General features: G+C 45.6%; 1 protein-coding gene across 2 annotated transcripts in view; it reads left to right on the top strand.

The window, feature by feature from the left end:
* klf8 (Kruppel like factor 8) overlaps positions 1 to 12,514 on the top strand; it is a 36,083-nt gene that overhangs the window by 7,372 nt on the left and 16,197 nt on the right. The window lies entirely within an intron of this gene.

Genomic DNA, 12,514 nt, shown 5'->3' with positions numbered 1-12,514 from the left:
AAGGGAACTGGTTGGAATAACGTGTTCCTTCCACGCGCTACGTCCAACCAGGGAAATTCTCCCCTGTCAGGTGACAAGAAGGTCAGTTGGCTCTCATGCATTGAAGGAGGCATGAGCTCGGCCCTGGCCTAGCTCATGGTTGGCAGAGGGAAGGTAGTGCCCAGGATTACATAGACAATTGGCACTGCAGGGTGTAAAAAATAGGGTTACAAAATCGTGGGATAAAAATTAAAAAAAAAATATATATATTGATATGCGATTAAAATGCCATTAATTGCGATTAATTAATTACAAAGCCTCTAATTAATTAGATTTTTTTTTTATCGAGTCCCAGCCCTAGTAATAATAATCAAAATCTACCTCAAAATTGTACTTAAGTACAGTACTTGAGTAAATATACTTAGTTACTTTCCACCACTGGAAAGCGGTCTCTCCCATTGCCATTCCAGCAAGCTATGCCAATTATTTTGCCGGTAATATGCTGGCAATGTATTGAAAACAATACTATAGATATGTCTAAATGTACATATGAGATATGTTTAATAATAATATGGATATATGTCATAGACAGGGGTGCACATAACTTTTTTGGTCTAGTTCTCAGAGGAGCACCTGGAGATGTTACTTGGTGCGCACCAAATAAATGGTAAATAAAAGGTCCGGTGCCCCCCGGCGCTGAAAAAAGGACGCTTCACTTAACTGGCGCGTTTCAATGTTGTAGCGCCCTGCTTCTAAATTCCGCTTTTGGTGCCCCCCCCCAAGGTTGGTGCCCTGTGCTGCGCTGCTTTTATCCGCCAGATTGGGACGTTCACGGCATACTTTGCACCATCACGGTGCGTTCATCATCGGTGACGAGTGCCTGTAACACAGCCAGCAGCGTGCTGCGTGCGACTGACTGTGTCTGTGTGTCAGGATTCGAGGCCACACTCACACAATCACGTGCAGCATGCGTTCCCTCCCCCTCCGCCTAATGGCTGTGTATGGGGCCGACGCGTGCTTTAGCGTGATTGTGTGAGTGTGGCTTCAGGAAGTAAATTCCTGTCCCAGCGGTCCCAGCTGTTGGTACGCGAGAGCGCTTCCCTTCGTCTGATGTCCCGCGCAGCATGCATTTTGATGACGCATGCGCACCTGCGCACCAGTTATGTGCACCCCTGGTCATAGATATATTTAAATATACGTATCGTCTATGTTGGCCTTGTCGGGTGTCCTATGTTAATAGGAAGTAAGGCAGGGCGTCTCAAACTTGTCAAGGACCCCCAAATTAATATGTATTTGGCCTAGAAACCCCATCTTAAAATAGTTTGTGCCAGTAGAGACCCCCAGAAGAGAAGACGATTTGTAAAAAAAATCCCAAACATTTTCTATATTTTTTCAAAAACAAATTGTGACGCGCTGTGAGCTTGTAGATCTGCTATTTTTGAATAACCCAATGATCCCTGGGGAACAACCACTGATCTAAGGACAGAGGAGAGATGTTAGGAAGGAATGCCAGGAAGAGAGGAAAATGTGTGTGTGTGTGTGTGTGTGTGTGTGTGTGTGTGTGTGTGTGTGTGTGTGTGTGTGTGTGTGTGTGTGTGTGTGTGTGTGTGTGTGTGTGTGTGTGTGTGTGTGTGTGTGTGTGTGTGTGTGTGTGTGTGTGTGTGTGTGTGTGTGTGTGTGTGTGTGTGTGTGTGAGACCCCCTACCTACCAGCCATTCATTAACTGGGGTAAGAATCCTGTCACCATGGTGACCGAAGCCCTGCTGCCAAACACACACACTCTGACAGAAACAGAGGGAGAAGAATATGAACTGGTTGTACTGGTCAGCTGACACTACAACAGTTTCATACTGAGGTTGTACCGGTCAGCTCCCAGTACAACAGTATCAGACTGTGGTTGTACCGGTCAGCTCCCAGTACAACAGTATCAGACTGTGGTTGTGCTGGTCAGCTCCCAGTACAACAGTATCAGACTGTGGTTGTACCGGTCAGCTCCCAGTACAACAGTATCAGACTGTGGTTGTGCTGGTCAGCTCCCAGTACAACAGTATCAGACTGTGGTTGTGCCGGTCAGCTCCCAGTACAACAGTATCAGACTAGACTACAGCCATACTATACTGCTCAAAGAAATGTAGTGAACACTTTGATAACACTTAATTATTTTGAGTTTTCATGAACTGTGTACATACTGCTAACAAAAGCTGCTCAAAAGAATCAAGGGATCAAAGTGTTTCCTTAATTATTTTGAGCAGTAGTTTGGAACAGGAGTGGGGTTTGTTTAGAGGTGGATTTATTTCTGTGAAGGAACAAAGGTTAAAATAATATATGTGTTGGTTCTGACTGTTTTGGTTCTGGCAACGCAACGAGTTGCAACTTGCAACCAGTTGCAGCGGTCTGAATTGACCTGCTGCGGGTCGGTACAGTTTTCTGTCGGCAGGTGGTTGCAGTTGCAACTTGTTGTTCCGTTGTGAGTCATTGGCGTGGACTGAACTTTAGAGAAATGAGAGACAACGTAGGAACCAGGCCTGGTGCAGATCTGCACCCAGAGGAGCAGACACTTTCTAGTTGTGCATTGTGCATACCTGCCAACACTACAAACTACTGATTTTTTTTACCCCGTCTCCTTCTTGGCTCCTGAATTGTAATTTATCCTGAAAGTTTATAATGGATTAAATTACAAAATATACCCATAATTTTCCTATGCTAGTAAATGCCTGTTAAAATGCACCAGAATACAGGAAATTACATTTACCATGTCTGATTCATTGCTTCACTGGGAGTCAAATGGTCCCAAGTGGTCCCATTCCTTAACGAGTTTTAATATTGATTTTGATTGAATATTATATTAGACAGAAATGTAAACAGCACGAGGTACAGCCAGACATTTGGGCTTAAAGGATAACACCAAAAAGTGCAGGGGACTTGTTTCCATTGTGGTCCTATGTATTCAATTCATCAACATAGCATAAAAATAACACCATAATACAATTTCATCAACAAATATAAAACACTTTATGTACAATGTAGAAAAAGGGGGAAAATGAAAAAGTGGCAGCAATGAATGCCATCTCCTTTCTATGGGAAAAGTTATTTTACCTTCCCTTTTGGTCTCCTGAAAGATGGAGTTTTAGGCCTGTTTTGAAGGTAGCCAGTGATCCACATTTTTTAAGGGATGGTGCGGGGCATTCCACATTTTGGTGGCAGAGTAGTAGAAAGAGAATTTTCCCAAGTTTGTTCTATAGGAGGCTGGCACCTGATCGTTGTTGTTGCTCCCTCTAGTATCGTGGCTGTGGGTCTCACTCACTTTTTTGAATGAGTTAGTCAGGTATGTGGGTATTGAGGGCAAAGCCCCTTTGACTATCTTAAAAACCAATAAGCTTGGCCTTCATTAAAATAGTGGATAAACACAAATTCAGTTACACATGCAGTATTGCATACATATTAACGTAGTGGTTCTCAAAGGTTCTCTGGGTTACGTGAGAGGTTTCCAAATGGACCCCTACAGGTCTGTAACTCTGAGAGTGTACAAATGGAACCAAATGGACCCTTACAGGTCTTATTGAGCCCGCTATTGAGCTATTTCTGTTATTTTGTGGGAAGATGTGAGACGACAATACATTCTGAACAGAACCGGTATCTTTTTTTATTGGCCAGTTGCGACTGTGAGTTTGTCTATGCCAATAATCAATGCTACTGTATATATATTTCTGGGCAATAATTTGAAAAGAAAACGGCAGCATTAAATGTCCCATAAAATCTCCATGTCTCTTCAGCTCTTTATAAACAGAAAATGCATATTTATTTTTTCTATTATTTTCTCTTAGATGTTTCAATTTTTTCTTTGTTTTAACACTTCCTAGGGCCTTCAAATACAGTACTTTTCTAGCAGACAGAAGGCATGCAACCTTTTTACTTCACCGTCACTTCAAAAGTGTAATTTATACTTCATCGTATGACGGTGTCACACACCAAAAATTGCCGATCTACAAGTTCACACCGCGTCTGATCGCACTACCTTGGCTAGAAGACGTCCTCTTCTGAAACTTTTGAGTGTTTCACTCTTAACGCCATTGTTCCACGGCACATGTAAACACACCCTTTAGAAAGGCGATGTATCCAATAGTGAGCCAATAAAATTCCTCTTCCTTGTTTCGCCAGGGGGCTTTGTTTGACAGGTATCAATACACTTTTAGACCGACATGTTTGTGCCAGTGTGGGTGATTAGATTCATTTCTTGATTGCCTCTTGTCTTGATTGTTTAAGCATGACGTCATGGTACATGCTACGCTATACACAAATCCACGGAGCGCTGCCCTGCGCGCAGCCATTGCTGCGGTGTCAACGCTCCGCGGACGCGACACCGCAGCAATGGCCGCCTACAGGCAGCTACAGGCAGCGCGTCTGTGGATTCGTCTATACCTGATAGAGAGTATGCGTCACTTTTCCACCGGGACACGCCCCCCTCATCTAGACTGAGTGGCATAACATTTAGCAGCATGGAGCGTTGGAGTTGGAAACGCTCGTTGGAAATCACTCAACAATCCTGCTTACCACCTAGGGGCGGCCATAGCTGAGTGGTTAGTGAGCCCGCCTAGGGAACCAGCTGGCCCTGGTTGCCCCAGGTTCGATTCCAGGCTATCCCAGCATATGTGCCGATAATATGAAATTTGTCCCTGAGCAAGACTCTTAACCCCAATTGCTCACAGGTTCTCATTGGAAACAGGACCGCAAGGACTTTCATGAACGACCTGTTAAAAAGGAATTATCCTTAATTATTAACCTGTTTCTAAATTGTTCATAATGCAGGAGGCAGCAGGATGTTGCGTTATTGAAAACAAAAACTCTGACACTTTATTTTACACTTAATTTATTGACAGAAAGTAGCTCATTTACAAAAACCAGTAGAAAGAGGATAATTCAAGATTTTCGTACAGCTGCCATGTTGAGTTTAACATCGTTTAACACAATCAGATGTATGGGCTGTCAAGGCCAGAAAGTAGTTTTTTGCCACTAGTAGTAGGCGTTCCCGGCTCCGCATAACTTCCAGGTACGATGATGTCACGCGCATAGCCTCTATACGCTCGACAAGCCCTAAGCTTATTGATACACGGGTCTCGATAAATTCAGAATTGTTAGGGTGAGCTCATAAAGCTAGAAACATTGCACTCTCAACACATGTACATGTGAGTCGGTGTATAGAGACAATTATGTCTAATTTCTCTTATACTATTATCTTTTCAGTGAATTGGATTTATTTGAGTCTAGTTGAGTAACAGTGGTAAAACAGAGAAGACGGTTACACAACGATTCTTATAAACCTTTCCACAAATAAAGCACATTTCCAGTATACTGTATACATTTTTTTCTGAACTCGGGATGGGCGCCATTGATGTCATTTTACGTAGCGTGGCGACACCGTTGTGTAACCGCGCTTCTACTACTCTCAAATGAATCCAATTCACTGAAAAGATCAAATGAGAGAAATTAGACATGATTGTCTTTCTAAGCTGTGTTGTGGTTAGGGTTAGAGTTAGCTGCTGTCTGCGAGTCGAAGGAGTTTAAAGAATTCTGACCACAGCGTGTGTGTGTGTGTGTGTGTGTGGATAAGAGGGTGTGTGATAAAGTGGCAGTCTGCCTTGCGTCAGCAGGGTGTGGTAGGATAAGAAACAGAACTCTCCTCTCCTCCTCCCCTCTCCTCTCCTCTCCTGCGAGAACTCTCCAGATGGGAGACACACCCAGGTCTCCAATGCACATCTGTGTGTGTGTGTGTGTGTGTGTGTGTGTGTGTGTGTGTGTGTGTGTGTGTGTGTGTGTGTGTGTGTGTGTGTGTGTGTGTGTGTGTGTGTGTGTGTGTGTGTGTGTGTGTGTGTGTGTGTGTGTGTGTGTGTGTGTGTGTGTGTGTGTGTGTGTGTGTGTGTGTGTGTGTAGGTGTGTGTTTTCTCTGGAGCTTTTCGTCCTAGTTGTACCAATATTTTAGGTGTGTGTGTGTGTGTGTGTGTGTGTGTGCGCGCGTGCGTGTTGTATTACACTGTATACAGGTGTATATTCACAGTAATCCCCATTCACAGTATTAATTCATGATGTGTGAGTCACATGAGGCACAGAGCAGGTCACATGACCCATGCACATCATGTGACCATGTGAAGAAAGGGGGGAGGGGGGTGGGGGGCCATGAGGGAGGGGTGGAGGAGAGAGGGAGGTGGGAGAGGAGGGGTAGAGGAAATGGAGGTGGTTGTGGGGCGTAAATGAACGCCCTACTTGATCACACTACAGCATCACAGAAAAGCATAAAAAGTAGCAGATCTACATGCAAGCTTGACATGTTGAGCTTGTAGATCTGCTACTTTTGCTACTTTTGAACAGCGGTGGAAAGTAACTAAGCACATTTACTTAAGTACCGTACTTAAGTAAACTTCTGAGGTATTTGTACTTTACTTGAGTATTTACAATGTCCAATACTTTTACTTCTACTCCTCTATTATCTCAGAGGCAAATATTGTACTTTTACTCAACTACAATTATTTGAAAACTTTAGTTACTTGTTACTTTGCAGATATAAAATATAAAACATACATTAACCACTTTAGACCTATTTTATACCTAGGCTATTTGAAAATAGCAGATCTACAAGCTCACAACAGACAACACGTCGCATCACGACACGTTGTGAGCTTGTAGATCGGCTATTTAAAAAATGTTAGAACTTTTACTTTTGGTACTTTAAGTACATTTTGACACCAATATTCTACGTCGGAGTATTGATACTTTTACTTAAGTAAAACATTTGAGTACTTTTTCCACCACTGTTGCTTTGGCAATGTAAACCTATGTTTTCTCATGCCATTCGATTGAACTGAATTGAGAGGAGGGGGAGAGGGAGGGAGGGAGGGACGGGGTTAGGTGGGGGAGAGAGAGAGGGGTGGGGAGAGGTTGAGGGGCTGTGAGAGAGGGGTGGGGGGGGGAGGGAGGGGGAGTAACAGAGGAAGTGCAGAGGGTGTGTAGCTGCTCTGTGGAATTTGGCCAAAGCCTCTGACTGTGTGTGTGTGTGTGTGTGTGTGTGTGTGTGTGTGTGTGTGTGTGTGTGTGTGTGTGTGTGTGTGTGTGTGTGTGTGTGTGTGTGTGTGTGTGTGTGTGTGTGTGTGTGTGTGTGTGTGTGTGTGTGTGTGTGTGTGTGTGTGTGTGTGTGTGTGTGTGTGTGTCCGTGTCCACACTTGTGAGGGCCACAAGTGTAGCAGCATGTGAGAAATAGACCATTTTCCTGGTCCTCACAAGAGAAATGTTTGGTTTTATGGTTAAAGGTAGAGTTATGCTCACCATTAGGTCGTTAGGATTAGACCTTTAGAGGTTAGGTTTAGGGGTTAGGGTTGTAGTTTTGCCTGATTTATATTTGTCGAACACCGGAAAGAAGTAGCCGATCTACATGCTCGCAATTTATAAATTGAACATTTTTGGCTATTTTCAACGCTGTCCTAAAATGACAATATCCTCACAAGTATAGTGATACAAGTGTGTGTGTGTGTCCTTTAGCAGTAAACCAGCCTCTTCTCTTGAATGAGGAGAATGAATGTAGGGTCACATTGTGGTGTGTGTGTGTGTGCGTGCGTGCGTGCGCTGGATGGGTGTGGGTACATACCAAATAGTGTGTGTGGGTTTGGCTGGGTGGGGGATATGACACACACACACACACACACACACACACACACACACACACACACACACACACACACACACACACACACAGAGGGCTGGGGGGGTTTGGGAGAGAGAGCAGTGACCCAGATAGTCTCTCGCCCCTCCCTCTGTCGCACTGAGTTTAAAATGATCTGTTTGTAGCAACATCCCCATACTGTAATAATAATGTTGTTCATCTGAACATTCTCACATCAATCTCACTTTCATATCCAAAACTGTCTGTTTAATAATAATACCTAATTATTAATAATATCTGTCTGTCTGTTTAATATGTCTGTCTGTCTTTCCTGTCTGTTTCTGTCCCCTCCATCAGTCAGAACTGCAGACTTACTCCCCATTGTCCACCCCCTAGCACTCACCTCTTCAGACTCCACCTCACCCCCTAGCACTCACCTCTTCAGTCTCCACCTCACCCCCTAGCACTCACCTCTTCAGTCTCCACCTCACCCCCTAGCACTCACCTCTTCAGACTCCACCTCACCCCCTAGCACTCACCTCTTCAGACCCCACCTCACCCCCTAGCACTCACCTCTTCAGACTCCACCTCACCCCCTAGCACTCACCTCTTCAGACTCCACCTCACCCCCTAGCACTCACCTCTTCAGATTCCACCTCACCCCCTAGCACTGCCACTCACCTCTTCAGTCTCCACCTCACCCCCTAGCACTCACCTCTTCAGACTCCACCTCACCCCCTAGCACTCACCTCTTCAGATTCCACCTCACCCCCTAGCACTGCCACTCACCTCTTCAGTCTCCACCTCACCCCCTAGCACTCACCTCTTCAGACCCCACCTCACCCCCTAGCACTCACCTCTTCAGACCCCACCTCACCCCCTAGCGCTCACCTCTTCAGACTCCACCTCACCCCCTAGCACTCACCTCTTCAGATTCCACCTCACCCCCTAGCACTCACCTCTTCAGACTCCACCTCACCCCCTAGCACTCACCTCTTCAGACCCCACCTCACCCCCTAGCACTCACCTCTTCAGACTCCACCTCACCCCCTAGCACTCACCTCTTCAGACCCCACCTCACCCCCTAGCACTCACCTCTTCAGACTCCACCTCACCCCCTAGCACTCACCTCTTCAGACTCCACCTCACCCCCTAGCACTCACCTCTTCAGATTCCACCTCACCCCCTAGCACTGCCACTCACCTCTTCAGTCTCCACCTCACCCCTAGCACTCACCTCTTCAGACTCCACCTCACCCCCTAGCACTCACCTCTTCAGATTCCACCTCAACCCCTAGCACTGCCACTCACCTCTTCAGTCTCCACCTCACCCCCTAGCACTCACCTCTTCAGACCCCACCTCACCCCCTAGCACTCACCTCTTCAGACCCCACCTCACCCCCTAGCACTCACCTCTTCAGACCCCACCTCACCCCCTAGCACTCACCTCTTCAGACCCCACCTCACCCCCTAGCGCTCACCTCTTCAGGCTCCACCTCACCCCCTAGCACTCACCTCTTCAGACTCCACCTCACCCCCTAGCACTCACCTCTTCAGACCCCACCTCACCCCCCTAGCACTCACCTCTTCAGACCCCACCTCACCCCCTAGCACTCACCTCTTCAGACTCCACCTCACCCCCTAGCACTCACCTCTTCAGACTCCACCTCACCCCCTAGCACTCACCTCTTCAGTCTCCACCTCACCCCCTAGCACTCACCTCTTCAGACTCCACCTCACCCCCTAGCACTCACCTCTTCAGATTCCACCTCACCCCCTAGCACTCACCTCTTCAGACCCCACCTCACCCCCTAGCACTCACCTCTTCAGACTCCACCTCAACCCCTAGCACTCACCTCTTCAGACTCCACCTCACCCTAGCACTCACCTCTTCAGACTCCACCTCACCCCCTAGCACTCACCTCTTTAGACTCCACCTCACCCTCTAGCACTCACCTCTTCAGACTCCACCTCACCCTCTAGCACTCACCTCTTTAGACTCCACCTCACCCCCTAGCACTCACCTCTTCACCCCCTAGCACTCACCTCTTCACATCCTAACCCTCACCTCATCACCCCCATAGCGCTCACCTCTTCACCCCCTAGCACTCACCTCTTCACCCCCTAGCACTCACCTCTTCACCCCCTAGCACTCACCTCTTGAGACTGTAACAATACATTTTAATGTAAGATTCACTGCGCTGCATATCGAGTGTAGACGACCAATGGCTTGGTGGAAACATGTTGGCATTATGACAATAAAGACCTTTCCTTCTTTTTACTCCTGAGTGAAACTATTTGGGGTGGAGGTTCTTCCTTGGCCTACGGTGAGAGTGTGTGCAAAGTTTCACAGCAATCAGGAGCTGTGTTTATGATTTGTGGCATTTTGTGCAAAACGAACCACTCCTGCAAAGTTTGGATGGCAAATCATAGCCAATTGGAATGGAAAATGAGAAATCTGACAGATACGTCTAGATCACAAGACTATAGTGGTCATGTGTGCCGAATTGCGTGAGGTTTGGACAAGATCTGTAGGACTAATATTATGTGTTTTGAAAAGATTGGCCTCCTGGTGGCGCTATAACAGGCTGATGTGATACATTTGGGGCAGGGAGTATATGTGCACAGTTTCACGTCGATCGGGCAAACGGTGCCGGGGATTAGATGCTCACAAACAGACACACACGCACACGGACGGACAGGGGCGGAAACATATTCTCCGCCACGGCCTTCAAAGAATATGAAAGTGTATAAATAAAATAATAAATCGGTTTTAATTCTCTGAATGAAAGTGTGTGATAAATGTGTAGATTGTAGATTATGTGTTTGTGTAGAGTTGTCATAGCTTTGTTTGGTGCACAGAGGGGCTCTGTCCTTTGTGTGTGCGTGCGTGCGTTAGTGCGTGTGTGTGAGTGTGCCAGCCCCACCCTGCCATGTGATTGGCCACACCCCACAGAGGAATCTACCAGCTAACGTCACATGACACGCCCCTCCCCCAACACACGCACACACACACACACACACACACACACACCCATTCCCTCACAGTTTGCACCTCTCTGTCTCTCTCTTCTGTAAAAGAATAGAACATAGTGAATATTCTAAATGTAATGCTATCTAGAGAGAGTGTGTGTGTGTGTGTGTGTGTGGGGGGGTGACCCCCTGCTGAAAGAGAGAATGGAAGAGAGCTGGAGAGACAGAATGAGAGAGAGAGAGAGTATTATTCAACATGCTTCGTTCATTCTGTCTTTCTCTGTTTTCCACTGAATGTTGTGTCTCTCTGTCTGTCTCTCTGTCTCTCAGGAAGGACGGGTCACCCCCCACTCTCTCATATTCTCTCCCTTTTTTTTGCTCCCTCTCTCTCTCCCATGCTCCCTCTCTCTCTCCCATGCTCTCTCTCTCATCTCTCTCGCCAAAGCAAACTGAAAATGAATGAATGTCATTCATGTATAGTATACAGTTAAAGATGCAGTGTTTGTTCAGTAACAGTGTTAAATAGCTTTATATTGTGACAGTAATCATTGCTATAGAGTGTTTGTTCAGTAACAGTGTTAAATAGCTCTATATTGTGACAGTAATCATTACTATAGAGTGTTTGTTCAGTAACAGTGTTAAATAGCTCTATATTGTGACAGTAATCATTGCTATAGAGTGTTTGTTCAGTAACAGTGTTAAATAGCTTTATATTGTGACAGTAATCATTGCTATAGAGTGTATAGATGGGTTTCCGCGCGACGTCATCACAGAGCAGAGTGCGCAATCTGCGCATGCGGGTGGTAGAACGAACCGGAAGCGCCATTCACTCTGTTGTTATTTTCGGGATTTAGATAGGCATAATGCTGCTATTTTAGGCATAATAGGCATAATGCTGCTATTATATACAAACAGATCCAACTTCCGACAAATCATTTTTATTGAGTAAAGAAGATATTACAAACTGCATCATTTAATCTACTTTCATTAAACCCGGTGAAGACCATTTCTTTTATGGATGTACATTTGACTAGAGCTGCTGCGGGTAATAGCGCCCTCTACTGCTCAACCCTCCACTGCGCGCGCATCATCCTCTCATGTTTACAAACAGGAAACCCATCTATAGAGCGAAAATACATTTCCAGGTCAGGATACCACTTTTATCCAGTCAGAACTCAGTCAGGGGGATACAGATTAAACTAGTGAAATTAGTGATGAAAAAGTGATGACACAAAGAAATGAGCAAAACTGGAACTGGGTACATCTGAACATGTTTTGTGCCTGGGACCCCCAGAAGAGAAGACATATGTACAAAATAAATCAAAAATATAAAAAAATGTCCAAACATTTCCGATATTTTTCAAAAACGTTCAAAAATAGCAGATGCACAAGCTCGCAGCACAGCACAAAGTGACAAGCTGTGAGCTTGTGTATCTGCTATTTTTGAATAACCAACGTAATGGTTAAAGTAGTTAAAATGATTGTCATGCGGGAGCCCGCTGGCCTAGCGGTCCAGTCCAGGTGCAAACCACATGCACCTGACAGTGCGTCGCGGGTTCGAATCCCGCTCCCGACGACCTTTGCTCAGTCCCCGTCACTCTGTCCCCGTTTCCTGTCCATCTCCACTATCTACTATCAATAAAGGCAGAAAAAGACCCACAAATATAAAAAAATATATATAAATATTAATATATACTTTCGTTGCTGTCCGGCAGAACCCTCGAGAAAAACTCGGATTTTTCAGCTTTTGCATTTGTTTCCATAAATCAGTGCTATTGAACACCCTTTACATCTGTGTGTTGATTAAAACAATATTGAACCAATGAAAAGTATTAAAAAGTGCCTCTGACTAAACCAACTCCATTGGATCCTCAAACGTTCTGCTAAACCAGCTAAGTCCACCAAAGGGGGGTGG

The sequence above is a fragment of the Gymnoscopelus braueri genome (assembly GCF_963280865.1).
Source record: "Gymnoscopelus braueri genome assembly, chromosome: 8".
Classification (NCBI taxonomy): Eukaryota; Metazoa; Chordata; class Actinopteri; order Myctophiformes; family Myctophidae; genus Gymnoscopelus; species Gymnoscopelus braueri.
The sequence above is the reverse complement of the archived record's forward strand: the minus strand, read 5'-3'. Positions and strand labels throughout refer to the sequence as shown.